Source organism: Coptis chinensis, chromosome 6, assembly GCF_015680905.1.
Source record: "Coptis chinensis isolate HL-2020 chromosome 6, ASM1568090v1, whole genome shotgun sequence".
Lineage (NCBI taxonomy): Eukaryota > Viridiplantae > Streptophyta > Magnoliopsida > Ranunculales > Ranunculaceae > Coptis > Coptis chinensis.
The window spans coordinates 26,235,101-26,250,652 of NC_141461.1; the positions used below are offsets into that span (position 1 = coordinate 26,235,101).

General features: G+C 37.7%; 1 long non-coding RNA gene across 1 annotated transcript; it reads left to right on the top strand.

Annotated features, from left to right (window-relative positions):
- Window positions 1–4,330: 4,330 nt before the first annotated feature.
- Window positions 4,331–6,627, top strand: LOC147492348 (uncharacterized). The gene is made up of 2 exons (XR_015199264.1): window positions 4,331–4,584; window positions 6,383–6,627. It is a non-coding gene; the product is annotated as an uncharacterized LOC147492348 (long non-coding RNA).
- The last annotated feature ends 8,925 nt before the right edge of the window (window positions 6,628–15,552 follow it).

The window sequence follows — 15,552 nt, forward strand, 5'->3', positions numbered from 1 at the left end:
AAGCAGGAGAACTAAAAAACAATTTGTGGACAATGACCAAGGTACTCTATTGCGAGAAAATTCTCATATTCAAAATGTTTATTATTTTAGTACTAATAATAAATGTTGCTTTTTATTTGAAATTGTAGCAAAAGTTTGTTCTTAAAGAAGAAGCAAGGAATTACGTTTTAAAGAAGTCTGGGTGCTTATGGCGAACATCAAAGTCAAGACTAAATGCCCTAATTGATGCTCATGATAATAAGCATGATAGGATTGCTGCATGCCCTAAAGATATGAACCGTCCAATGTGGAAGATATTTGTTAGGAAACATTCATCACATGAATACCAAGTGTGTCACGTTCATTGTTTTTGGTAGATTATACGTGGAAGATGAAATATCGAATAATATTATTGATGTATGTTACAGGAAAAGAGGAAGATATTCAAACAAATCCGGTTGAAACACACACTTCCCCTTACAAGCAATCAACTAGGATATGCACGCCCGAGGCTAAAATGGTAATTCATGTCGATGTTGAATACTTGAATTCCATGCTTATACAAGACATAAAACCAAATGTTTAAATTGTTTAAGTTTCTCTTATGTTAGAAAAAGGAGAGTTCGGATCCCTCCTCCATAACGAGATCAAATGTCTGGGTAAAGGGACATATGAAAGAGAATGTAAAACCCCGTGAATGCGTAAGTAGCTGAAAAATGGTAAGATAAAGATTTTCTGAATACATTCCTTAAGAGGGGTGACTCCCTATTTTTGCTCTTTTATCGCTTGATTGGTCTTACCCAAATTTTTAGAAAACAATACAAGAAATCAAGGACACGGCAGCAGAATCTTCTTCCTCCTCCCTCCAAGATGATGCAATTTCACAAGTCTTTGGGACTGAGCATCCGGGTCATGTTAGAGGAGTTGGATTTGGTGTTACTCCATCACAAATGGGTATCCTATCAGAAAGCAAGGAGAAAGTTGTACAACTAGAGCGACAAGTAGAAAAACTATCAAGAAAGGTTTCAAGCATTGAGCCTGTAAGGGAAGAGATGCAAGACGATATTAGGCAAGAAATACAAGAAGCGATAAGGGAAGAGATGCATGGAGTAGTAAGAGAACAAATGCAACAACATATCCTTGAAAAGAAAAGATGCAAGAGCAAATTATCCTTATGCAGAATTTAGTGAATCATTGATGATAACTTCGTGTTAGTGGTTAAGGGCTTGCAAAGCATTACATATGTGCATCTGTTTGAGCATTTCCTTATGGCTCTGTTTGGCAGTGTGAATAGAGAGTCCTTATAAAGAAATTGGTGATGTGGCAGTCATGTTTATTTTGTATAGGTGTTTGGTCAGTCTAAATCATGGATACTCTACTAAGCCTCTTGAATTGCGGAAACACAAAAGTGTGGATAAGCAAATCCAAAAGAAAAGCCCAGATTCGCTAAAACATGTTTTCTATCCATGAGAGAGGAAAAAATAATAATAAGAAAAACACGTCTCTTATTCTCTCTCTTTCTCCCCCTTATTCTCTCTATCTCTCTCTCACTATCTATTTATGGGAATTTTAGTAATGCAACCATAAATCTTATGTATTTCTTCTTTCTCCGTCTTATTTATTTCTTTTCATTAAAACTTTTTTTTTTCTTTTATTTTTTTCTTTCTTAAAAATTGTGTTGAAATCTTCACATTATTATTCATCAAATTGGGATTTTTCTTTCTTTGGGGATGTTTTTTGTATAAATCAATTAGGTGTTTATGCATTCAATATTTAATTACAATTGTTTTTCCTTTTATTTGTTTTTTAGTTTTTATTTGCAAATTTTGTTTATGAGTTTTTTTTTTTTTTTTTTTTTGGTATGGTATCAAAAAAGAGTATATAGGTGTGAATGTCAACCAAACAGTAGCAAAGTAAAACATGTGACAGGATAAGAAGCAGATGCACAAGTAGTTCTTCTCATGATTTGTATCACCTAATCATAGTTAAGTAATACAATATCTCTTGCAGCCAAACAAAGCCTATATTTTCTTGCATTGTCTTAAACAGGGATACGACCCAATGTTCAGTACAACTACAAATGCACGAATGGTAAAGCCATTTTTATTACTTTTGAATTTGTTTTTAACAGTTTTTAATGACTAAGTAGTATGATTATGATTTTAAAGCCAAACAACCCACACATGGGTGTCAACTGCAAGTTGTTCCGCATGGATAGAGGAGACGTTGTGGCTGAAGGGGTTTGGTTATCAGATAATCCCGACATCGTAGTGCAGGGAAAATAACTTGGGTCTGGTGCTTCTAAGATGGAGGTAAAATTTGTCAACGATCCTAAGGCGAAGTTATGGAGACCAAGCAATGGTATGAAGACATTTGAAGATGCTCTAGGCTATTCCATTGCATGGCCTATTGACCATGTAATAAAAGAAGGTAATTTAGCTACTAATGATATCAAGATTTAGTCAATAATTTAGAGCTAATTTTTTAGTCTTTGAGCATTCCTTTGTAATCATCTTTGTCCAGGAATCTAGGATTCACATCCTGCCGCGCAAGTTATTTTCGTGTTGGTATTTAATCACTTTTTTTCTTCTCAAACCGCTTAAACCTTAAAAATTCCGGCCCTTTTTGAGAATTTGAAGATCTAGGCTCATTTCAGTCACCAAGGTAATTGACTTGGTCTAGTTTTATATCCTTTTTTGACATGTGATTTTTTTTTTATTAATAAGTTGTCAATTTCTTTTTTTTTTTTACTTCTTCTTGAGTGAGTGTAGTGTTAGACCTAAGCCTCTTCTACTAACAAAGAGGTTATAACCTTTGTGCATTTTTTGCGTATGAGGGTTGCTTGACTGAGTTACTTATAGTCTAACGGATGTATAGGCCGGCTTTGATTGGTCAAAAGTTTCCTAAAGAATTTGTAAAATCTTTACATGGGATGATCTATGAGAAAACTTCCCATAAAATGCCTGTGCTGATGTTTGAGGTGTGGATAGCGAGATAATACCCACCTCCATTCCTTAATCTTAGGGGGCAAGAGCCAGCATTGAGCACAAAAGAAGTCTGTCTTAAATTGTATATTTCTACCGAGGTCTGCCTTAAGGCTCATTAGAATGTAAATGTCGACTACAAGTCAATAGTCAAATAGCTTACAATTAAAGACAGCAGATTGGGATCCTTCGAAATGAACTTGGGCATATTCTGCTCTTTTATTCAGAGCTGGTAGGAACCTGGACATAATTCTATTTTGTATTCGATCATTGGGTATTCTCATGGATCATAAACCAAATGAATAGAAAAGCTGGAAACAAAAGAAAGGGTGGGCAATTCTGATTATTTTGATGGATTGTTATTTTCCATGGTTGGATGTGATGTTCATAGCATTTCTTTGAAGGGTGCTTTGATCACAGAAGGGACTTAATAGCCTGTGAAAACTTTAAGCCTACAGAAGGGCTTTCAGTAGCTATGGTGCTTCTATGATCAATAATCACATTCTTGGTGTGCTTCTATAGTAATTGTGCATGCCTTGTGGCAGAAAGTCCTTAGTACATTCTGGTTTATTGTAGTAATTCATACTGAAGGTTATATAAAGTTTTAAAATGCCTCTTCATCACCTGCCTGATCTGGTCTTTGCTATTTAACTGCTGCTAAATTGGGCTCCTTTAATAATGCCTGTGCTGATGTTTGAGTTAAGCATTTGACTAATTATGGTTACTTAGTTAATAATGCAGCTTTTGCTTAGTTGCATGAGTAAAAATTCGATGTCACTATCTTTCTCTTCAAGTCCCTAGTATAGGAACCTGCTGGTGTAGTTTGTTTTACTATTGGAACTTGACTAGAGTTCTCATGGGATGCATTTGGGAGTATCATTGAACCGCCGCACACAAGGCAGGGTATTGAAATAGTGAATCTTGTAATGCTCTGGCCACATAGTACAGTTGTGCAACTTTGTCTGTGTCTTTAAATTGTACCAAGTAGGATTTTGTGATAGCCCGTCAGTTGTTTTTTTTTGCGTAGCGTTGACTTGATTTTCATGTTGTCCAATTGTAAATTGTGTAATGTTATGCTTAATCTCACAAGGCATGGTGGGATGGCTTCGTACAGTTCTTAGAGGGAGAGAACTTAAATATCCTTCAATTGTACTTGACCTGTTATTCGTCATCATTCTATTGGTCAAATGTTGTTGGCTGTCAATTGTCGCCAAGACTTTGAGCAGGGTATATTCTGTAGGTTCTTACACTTCAACTTATAAAAAGCAAGATTTGAGAAAATATTGGGTCTTGAAAGTTGAAAAGAATATGTATTTGTCCGGGTAACTTTGAATATAATTGTTTAGCTTCGAGACTTTGAAAGAGGTTTGATGATGTATTGAATATAATTGTTTAGCTTCGAGACATATTGTAGTGACTACATGCTTTGGAGTACTATATGAAACTTCGAGACATATTGTTTAGCTTTTTGTGTACTAATGTATTTGATTATAAATATTTAGTTTATTTGCCTCGCACTCTAAACTGATTTTCTTTTGGCACCCAGCCCCTTACTGATACAGAAGGGGCAAAAAAATACAACATGATTGAGCTGTTGAAAACATATGGTGGCTTATCTTATGTAAGATCTGACCTACTAACTTTGAATTGTAGCTCGCCACTTGTGTTGTGCTAGTGAGTTCTCGATTTGAGGTAGCTTAGCTGCTGTCCAGGCAGCCTCCTCACCTTGTCGCCTTGCTAGGATCTCTAAATCTAGGCTTATGGCCAAGAAAATTCCAGAACTGTTGCCAATGCACTATAGGACTTTAGCTTAAAACTTTTGTCTACTTACTAGATTTAACTCAAGTGTATTATTTGCAGGAGAACTCTTAGCTAGAAGGTTAACTGTAAATAGTTTCACTAGACTAGTTTTCATTACCTACCTCAGTTTCTGGTGTAACGACCTTATTAAGTTAGTTTTTGTCGGCTTATTCATCCTCTTTTTAGTAATATAATCTTTATCAAGTTGGTTTCTTTCTAAGTTACTGTAGGAACCGTTATTTCAGAATGACTATTTTCTACAAACCACGAACACCATACGCAGCGGAATTAATGGGTGTCCACGATTTGTGATTGGAAAACATACCTTTGAATCCGATTTAGATAACTCTGAGAATCCAAGCTTTATCAAATCCGAAATCAACAATCAACCCGTTCTTTCTCTCAAGATCATAAACGAATTCAGATCTACTTTTCTTGCCTTTTTTTTTCAGAACCAGTGAATAGTCAATTTCGGCTAGAGAGAAAGAGTATTCTATTTATAGGCTACAACAGGGACCATGAGGAGAAATTAGGGTTGGGCCTCCTGACAGGCTTGGGCTTCCCATGTTCGCCCCAAACACACGGCCCAAGTCCGTCAACAAATGACTTATTCCACTAAAGGCCATTGTTACACTACCGCCCTAATCCCAAATTACGTATCGGGCCATGGGCTCCATATTATATGCTCGTTGATCTCCCCATTTTTAAGATATCGAATGTCCGTTGATTAAGTCAAGTTATTGACAACTACATTAATCAACTTCTTATGTCCTTGAGTAATACCACTCAACCTCATTGTCATGTCGGAATAAATCCACCTGCAGGGTTTACATGACAATCTTTTTAAGCTCCTCAAGGGGACATCATCAACCCGACTTCTTGTGGGACACGGATTCCTTCTATAATCAACATCACACCTTACATACAATGTCATTACCCAATCCATCAAGTTTGTTGATTCACATATGAATCTCACTCATTGATGATTTAAAGCAATGTACAATGCATGTAAGTGCCCGTTATTATATCCGGATTAGGAGGACAAGCATCCATAATAACAGAGGCGTTTGTTCTCTTATATAGTTAGTATAAGGAGAAACAACCTCACTTGGTCCTGTTTTCAATTCACACAAAGTGTACTAGTGTAATCCTATAGTCAAGATAGACTAATACCAGATTATACTACAACCGTACTAATGGTTTGTCCAAAACCATCTAGGTTGTGAACGATTTCTTATACTTTATAAGGTACTGATAATATGATCTTCTGTGTGTTCACACCATATCATCTACAACATAAAATATTAGACTCATGCATATAACTAATAACATATATAATATGCATAACATTTGCTCATATGATTATCATTCAAAATATAAAGAATTAGAGTTAATACAAAAGTAATGCTTTTAGTATATAACCCTATCAGTTACGTCAGTGGGGCAAGTTTTGTTTCATCCCTTATAGGATATTGTGCGTAAGGAACTAAGAGACTAGTATAAGAGACTAATATGTGTTAGTGTGTTATCATGTGCTAGTGTACTTGTTATCATGTGCTAGTGTGTTATCTTTGGTTGGATGGGTCTACCCTTACACTGTTTTCAATTATTGTTTGTAGGGAAATGTGACATTCACCGTATGTTGACGAGTCACAAGTGCATAATCAAGATGTCATATAGAAGAGTGAAAGACTACATGCTTTAGAGATATCGAATCATAGCTTGTAAGGTGTTGTAAAAATTGTACTTAAAATAGTTATGTTGGAGAAGATGAGATCTTCATTCTGATGCGTAAGGATTGCTTACTCGAATAATTAGTTAGCTTGTACATAGGTGGAGATTTATTTATACTGAAATTTTACTTTCTTAAGTTGTTTATATGATACTCTGAAGTTTTAGACTTGAGTTGTAATTATTTAATGAAGTGTTGTTTGACTAAAAGTTGTTCCAAGTCATCACTGATACATTGTGGAGTAAAAAAAGGTGTAGGTACGGGTACGTGCACCAGTACAGGTGGCCCACATATAAAAGGGCAAACGAAACCATTTTTTTTTATACAATGAAAATTCGCTAGTAACGGACATGTAACCTTTAGCAACATAAAATCAAAGTGATGTTTATATCTGTTATTAATAGAGGATAACAAATTTGGTAACCGTTACTAATAAATTCTAACTGTTATGTATCCGTTACGGAAATTAATTTTAGTGACACTTTATAACCGTTAGTAAATTTTGTAACGGATAATAAGTGTTACAGATTCCATTACTAATATTAGTCACGCTTTTGTGTCAATGCAAGATAACCATTAGAGCATCTTTAGGAGTGATATCAACCTAGCACCAAACACCAAATTTCTAACAATTTGGTGTTTTTTCAACTCCAGGAGAGCTACATGTTGATGAAAACACCAAAAAAACACCAAACCAAACACCAAATCAGCCAATATTTGGTTCCAGGTTTGATGTTGTATCAAATCACTCACGCGGTTTTCCCAACACCGCGTGGGCTTGGGCTTCTAATTAGGCTTATATGGCGCAGTTTTGTGAAAACCGCGCCAGAGATTGGGAAAGAAAAAAAAGAAAAAAGTTTATGTGCGATACATGGTGCGGTTTTTTGAAAACCGTGTAGGCTTGGGCCTGTCAGTTGGGCTTTAGTGGCGCGGTTTTGGCAAAACCGCGTGGGCTATATGGGGCGGTTTTGTCAAAACCGCGTAGTTGTTTGGTGAAATTTTGATGTTACTCCTAAAGTTGCTTGGTGTTTTTTTGGTTTTGTGTTTGGTTTGGTTCAAAATTTTGGTGTTTTTTTGGTAGCTCTCCTAAAGATGCTCTTAGTAGTATTTTTTGTAACAGATGTATATCCGTTACAAATAGGCTATTTTGGTGTAGTTACTTGACGAACTTGAGCACAATGACTTGGGTTTTCTGACATTTGCTCAAGAACAATTATGCTCCAGGAACATCAATCCGTTTCTTGAGGACTCATCTTTATCCGGACCCCATCCTTGTCACATGGATCTCAAAACTTCTCCTAAAACTAACATGAAACGCTAATGGGCAAACAATGTCAACACCCAATAAGTCCATCTTTAAATGGGCCATCTTCAGCTCATGGGCTCAGGCTCATATTGGGCTCTGATCAAGATCCGTTTTATTTTTTCGATAATCTCTGACCAAGATCCTTATTTCCTACAAAAATAAAAAAGTTATAATTTTAATTCTTGAGGTAATATCTTTCCAATTCACAACATTACACAGAGAAACAAAATGGAATCAATCAATGAAAAATAAACAAAAATAAAAAACTGCAACTTGAACCCAAAACCATATCTTAAAATTTGAATTTGAATTTTCATGATTTAACATTTGTAAATTGATTATTTTCCACAACATGATAAAATGAAGATGAGAACGAGGATCTATGGTACAAAACAATAAAATATCGACTAAAAGAATTTGAAAGTAATACAAGGATGAATGATGCATCTTCTCCAAAACTCGAAAGTTGAATTTGAACTTTTCATATTTGCCTAATGTTCAAACTTGATTGAATATTTAAATTGATGATGAACTCATCAATTTTTTATCTCCCAAAATCATACAAAAGTTAAAAGAAAATATAATTCATATTCAAAAATATTAGAGTCAGAGTCTTGAAATTGTGCTGATCAACGGGGTTGGGTCAACGGCTTTTGATACGGTGTGGGTCGGGCGGCCTAACGGGTCGGGTTTGAGCATATAACCTACACCCATAGCCTGACCGCATAGAAACGGTGGCGGGTCGGTGTGGGTTTGGGCTGCGGCTGAACACTGAGTCCCCTACCGGGTGATGGGTCAACAGTTTTTTATTACATTCCTAACTGTGGGCGTTGAAAATCTATAATTAGGGAGTTCAATGCAAATGCACGGCTGTGAAAGTGGATAGGGAGTTAAAACAGTTATCAAGTGGCCTGGTTTAGGGGATCCCGACTCTTATAAAATCCAAGATCACGGGTACAAATCAATTCGCGCAATTGTTCGTACAAAGCAAGCATGGGTTGCAAACCATCTCGAGATTTGCGGTAAGAAACTAGTCTAGACTGCAATAGTAATCGTTCTTGTACAAGTTTCTTTAATCCTTAGAGAAATTGATTTATCTCAAAAGAAACTAGCCCAGATGGAAAAGGAAGTTCTTGGGTATGAAGACAGATTGTGTTGGTTGTTTTGATTTGGTTAATGGAACTGAAAAGTATAGATTTGTTCAGGCTAAAAGTAAGAATGATTTTCTTGTCCATGATGTTATGGATTTGAGGAGTGGGGGAATTAGAATAGGACTAGATATTGGTGGTGGGTCTGGGACCTTTGCAGCAATGATGCATGGCAGAGAAAAATGTGACTGTTGTAACATCGACATTGAATGTTGATGCCCCTTTTAATGAGTTCATTACTGCAAGGGGGCTATTTCCTATGTTGTTTAGTTTAGATCAGAGGTTCCCCTTTTATGACAATGTGTTTGATCTGGTTCATATTGTCAATAGTTTAAGCGAAGGGGGCCGTCAAGAGAAAATAGAGTTTTTGATTTTTGATATTGATTAGGTTTTAAGAGCTGGAGGCTTATTTTGGTTGGATAACTTTCATTATGTAGATGAGGAGAAGAAGATGACTCTAACACGGGTAATTGAGCGATTTGGATACAAGAAGTTGAAATGGGTGGTAGGAGAAAAAATTATTTCTTCTGGAAAGTCTCAGGTTTACTTGTCTACTGTTCTTCAGAAGCCTGTAAGAGTACAACCGCACTAAGCTTGCTTTGACTGGTTTTAGGTATGGATGCTATTGTATTTTATATTTCTTCTCACACAATATGTGTGAATTATATTATTTGCCTTAACATCTGCATGAAATTTCTTTTGTATGTTGAATAAGTGAAGTGCATGTTGTTTCCTTGCCATACTGCGAATTGATAGTGGAGGGAGATCCCTCAGAATTTATTGTTGTTAATGACGGTAGTGGTTAATTACAATGAAGGGGATTATCTTGTACCATTAAGCTCTTTCAATGAAAACACACTTGCAACAAGACATCTGCCTCGTAGATGTTGTGCTTCATATTGGGAAAATAGGGTTTAGATCATTAAGCAAGTATATTAAGGTACTAATAGTTATTTTTTCCATGTATGTTCCATAAGCCAACAGAGTTTTAGTAACAGTCATTAAGGTTATTGCATAAATTTTGTGTTTTTATTTATTCCAGAATCATGACAATACTTAATTTTTTGTTTTTTATGACTGTCAAGCAGGGAAAAATATTAACTTCTTTAAATTAACCCATTTATTTCGATATTGGCTCTTGAAAATAAAAACACATTATAGCTTGCATCTTTATTAGTATGTATCATGATAGAGGATGTTTGTTGTCAAAACAATTAGCGTATAAGCTGCAATTAGCGTATAAGCATATCTCTGGTGATTTTGAGTTTACTACCAAATTGGTTAGATTAATGCTAATGCCAAACTAATTATTGTGTGACTCATTTTGTAATATTTTGTATGTTATGTAGCTTAAAGTCAGACGGATGATACAAGTTATGTATACTTTGTTGTGTGCTCTTCGCAAGCGGAAATTACACAATAGGAAGTTCCACGACACGCCAATGGGTAAAATGTTTAATTTAAGATTTATTAGAGGTCTTTATAATTTCTACTTGTTTGAAACTTTCCCCGAGTATTGAGAGTGAAGTGAATGAAATTAGTGCATACCTTGAAATAGCCTTTATTACATTTGAATAGAAAGTAACTGAATGAAATAAGGTTCACTTACAAGAGTTGGTCTATAAGAAGTAAGAACCACCCCTGTGACATGAGTAGTGAAATTATAACCAGTGGCATTATGTCCACTAACTATAATATCACAAGTCATGCGACGGTGGTGGTTCTTACTTCTTATCGACCAACTCTTGTAGGTCAACCATATTTCGTGCAGTTACTCTCTCTTTAAATGTAATACTTTAGGCAATTTCGCGTGGCAGACCAATTTCATTTACTTCAACCATATGGGATCTCAATACTCAGGAAAGTTATGAAATAAGTAGAAATTATAAAGACCTCTAATAAATCTTAAATTAAATGATGCTATATGCTAACTATACTTTGGCAGGGGTCGGTGTTTTTTTTTTTTTTTTTTTTTTTTTTTTAGCTAGGGGTTACGGATGCCCCAACCTTTTATATACTCAAGAACGCAAGTACAGTTTTCCTTCCTTATCCCCTTTGATCAGTACATTGAGTTTTTGATCCATGGGGGGAATAAAGAACAAAATATTATTACACAAGGACCTATTGACTTTTGATAAATAATCAGCCACTTGATTTCCTTCTCTAAAAATATGCTTAAAGATTACTTCATCAAAATTCGCTCTCGCAGCCCATATTTGTGCCACCAAGTTTCTCTGATTACCCGCGGTGGTTCCTCCGTCTTGTTCATAATGTGGATCACTCTCAAAGAATCCGACCGACTTCAACTCTCAGCGTTTAGTTCCCTCGCACCTTCATGCCCTTTCGGACCCCCCAAAGCTCACGGTATAAAACCGACAGTCTTGTTGAACTTCCACTATATGCAAGTCGAACCTCTCCATTACAATCTCTCAAAGCTCCTCCATAACCTACTCTCCCACCTGCGAGACCCATCGAGTTAAGAGTAGGGATATCCTTATCTGATTTCTGCCATCGCACCCACTTCTCCTCCTTTTGTTTGAACTTAGCTCCAATACCCAAATTCAGCAACAACGCTCTCAATACTGCATCCTCTTTCACCGTCTCCAATTTCTTCCCCAAGTAGATTTTCATTCTATTCAGCTCGAACCGGACGACAAAGATCGAAGTTCTATACCGTTGCTTCTTCAATCTCCAGTTCCTCTCATTCCATATTGCCTGAACTGCCGCACATATCAGCGCCCTTATAACTTCGGTTGTAGTTGTTTTTGTTCTACAGAGGCGCATGAGCTGGTACCACTCAGCGTGTGAGCTGCGAACCAGTTCTGATAATCCCATTGCTTTTTTCATACCTTGCTACACTAGTTTCGAATACCAGCAGTCAAAGAATACGTGGGCCGAGCTCTCCTCGTGGCCATCACATAAGCAGCATCGAGAACGTTGAATCACCTTCTTTACCTTTAGTCTATTTTGTGTAGGAAGGGCCCCTGAGAATAATTGCCACATTGTAAAGGAATGTCTAGGAACTGAAAGCTTGCCCCATACTATCTTGTACCACTTGACTTTGGTTCGCACATCTTTGAGCGCTGCATAAGCTGAGGAGATTGAGAAACTGCTAGAACTTGTCGGAGTCCAAATGACCTGATCTAAACTTATGAAGGAATTAATCTCGGTTCCCATGATCCTCTTATTCACTTCGTTGTCAGGTAACTCTGTAATAGTCCTCGACCAACAGCCATCCGAGATTACATCAGCTACTCTCGCATCTAGATTTACTGTGCCAGCTAGCAGTGTTTTAGCTTGTTCATTTAGATAGAGAGGGCTCGAGCACCAGGGGTCATGCCAGAAACTTGTCGCATTTCCATTTGCAATGACACACCTCACATATTTCCATGAGACTTCACGGTGCTTCAGTATCCCTCTCCAGACCTAGGAGCAGTCCTGAGGTATCTTCATTGTCCAAAAATGATTTTGCTTGATGTGATGTTCCCATGTGCATTTCACCCACAAGTTCTCTGACCTCTGTACCAGTTTGAAGACTAGTCCACAGTATGCTGCTTGATTCCATAGTTTTGGGTCTATCAACCCAAGTCCCCCTTGTTCTTTTTCCTTCCTGAGAGTTGCATGACTCGAGTGGTGCATCTTTTTGCCATGTTTGGTCCCTGCCTGATAAATCATTGCATATCTTACCCACCTTTTCCAAAACTGCTTTAGGCAAAACAAAAGTCTTTGCCCAGTATGTTTGAAAAGAGGATAGGACATACTTCACTAGCTGTACTCTGCCTGCTCTATTCAAATCTTTATTCTTCCAGTTCGATATTCGACTCGTGATCTTTTCAATGAGAGGCAAGCAGTCCCTTATACCCAGTCTTGATGCTGTAAGGGGTAGGCCTAGGTATGTAACTGGTGGAGAGACTAAGGAGATGTTCATTACAGCTGCTAGTACTTCCCCTTCCTCTTCAGTTATACCCCCTGTTAAGATAGTGGTCTTCCCATTGCTCAATTGGAGGCCCGTTGCTTGAGAGAAGGAGGCTAGGCTATCCTTGATTGCTAGGATAGACTCCATGTTTCCTTTGCAAAAGAGGAGCACATCATCTACGAACCAGAGGTGAGAGATATCCAGTTTTTTACATTTTGAGTGGGCTTGTATCTTATTTTCCTGAAGCCCTTGCTGGAGCAGCGAACTCAAAACTTCCATAATAAGCACAAACATATATGGTGAAACTGGGTCACCTTGTCGAAGCCCTCGTCTCCCTTGAAAGTACCCTTCCGGAGTCCCATTTACCATCACAGAGAAGACAGGAGATGCATAACACATGTTCAGCCATTCAATAAACACTGGGGGAAATCTGAATTTCTGTAGAATAGCTTCAAGTGCTTGCCATGAGACTGAGTCATAAGCTTTCCTGATGTCAAGCTTAATTGCACATCTTTTCTGCCCTTTCTTCCTTGTGTATCCTCTGAGAAGTTCATGGGCAAGTAGGAGGTTGTCCTGTATAGATCTCCCCGAATGAATGCCAATTGGGAGCTTGAGATTAATGATGGAATGCATGTCTTCAGCCTGTTTGTTAGTACCTTTGATACACATTTGTATATAACATTACAGCAGGCAATAGGTCTAAACTCACTAACATTTAAAGCATTTTTCATTTTCGGAATAAGACAAAGGAGAGTGGAGTTGATACCTCCAGTCAACTGCTTATGCAAGAATATATGCTTTATAGCTTTAATGAAGTCCTCACCAATAGTAGCCCAACACCTCTTAAAGAAACAAGCATTAAATCCATCAGGTCCCGGTGACTTATTGTCTTCCATACCAAATAAAGCCTCCTTTATCTCTGTTTCACTGATTGGGGACTCTAAGAACTGGCGTGAGGTATTGCTTACCTCCACAACATTCAAACTTTCCAGAAAATATGTCCCACACGAGGCGCTAGAAGTCACCCCAAGTAAGTCCTTATAGTCTTGCGCAGAAAGCTTTCTTGGTTCCTTTCCTTTCTCTTACGATTCCTTGTATGTCTATGATCTCCCATATTTGACTTCTCTTATTCTTTTCCTTGAGAGCGTTAAAGACAAAACTGCTGCATTTATCTCCAAACTCCATCCAATCTATATCTGTTCTCTGCTCCTGAGTATGTCGACCTCCTCCAAACTTGAAGCGGATCACACAACTTCATTCTAATGAGATACTCTTGGGCACCGAGAGAACTATCTTCTATGGGTGCTTGTTGCATTCTAACTTGTATTGACTCCAATTCAGCTCTTGTATCCATTCGGGCTTCGTGTATCATGACAAAGGTTCTTGCCCACCCTTTTTAACACTCCTTTCAAACTCTTGAGTTTTCTAGTTAGCATAAAGGTTGGACTGCCATGATCCCTTATGTCCCAACAGACTTTTCAAAGTTTCCTCGAACTCTTGGTGGAGCATCCAAGAGTTACAAAATCGAAAAGGGGGTGACTTCGACCGTAGAGAAAAAGTCATTACCATCGGACAATGGTCTCAAACTCCTTGCGTTAGGAATTCCACCTTTGTTGCCACCTTATTTGAAGTCCATGCAGGCATTTATTAGGCATCTGTCTATTTTTGACCATTTTCTTACACTATCCCTCCACTATTCCATGTATAAAAGCATCCCGAGCGAGTGGTCAAAGAGTCCTGCCACATTCAAACAGTTTGTGAACGGAACTGTCTCCCTCGGATGCACAGCCATATCACCAACTCTTTCATGTGAGAATAACACATTGTTGAAATCTCCCATTACACACCATGGTCCTTTTATACTAGCACTAAGAGTCTTCAATTCCTCCCACAGAATCAACCTTTCATTTCTATGGTTACTAGCATATACCATGGTGACAAAAAAAGAGAAGCCATGTTGCAATAGTTTCACCTTGCAATGGATGAACTGGCCTCCTTCCACCTCCTTGGTCACATCCAGATAACTCCTATCCCAAGCAAACCATATTCTACCATACTCATTGCTTGAATAATTCTGTTCCACTGCCCATGATGGGCAAACTCTCTCTACTATACTACTAAACTTATCCATTTTTACCTTTGTTTCTAGTATCCCCATACATCGAATCTTATTTTCCAAAATAAACTTGTTTATCAGCGCTGCCTTTGTACTCCCATTTAGACCCCTTACATTCCAGCTGCATGCTTTAATCATTTAAAGAGTTTAGTGGTTTTTCCTCTTCCCCACTTCCTTTGGGCTTTCCCTTTTTCTTTCCAGATTTTGTTTCTTTGAAATAGTATTTTGTTTCTTTTGGGCTCTAGTCTGTACTGAGGACCTCTCGATTGTTACTCTAGTAGAGGCTGGCGTGGACTCTCTATCTCCAAATAATTCTAGCTCTGCATCAGATAAGTCGTCATCCTCCAAATCCGCTAACTCCTCAAAAATATTTCTCTCAGCCTGGAACAGTTCATCTGCTGGATGGGCTGGTCTGATTTGTTGTAGGGGGGTTTGCGTAAACACTTGCGAATGAGTTTCATCTCCTTGGTTTGCTTCAGAGTACATTCATACTGCTTTTCCAGAGGTATCCAAACTATCATACCTTTGTGCGAATTCCTCATTTACACCCCCGGCCAGGCCCCATTTGTGG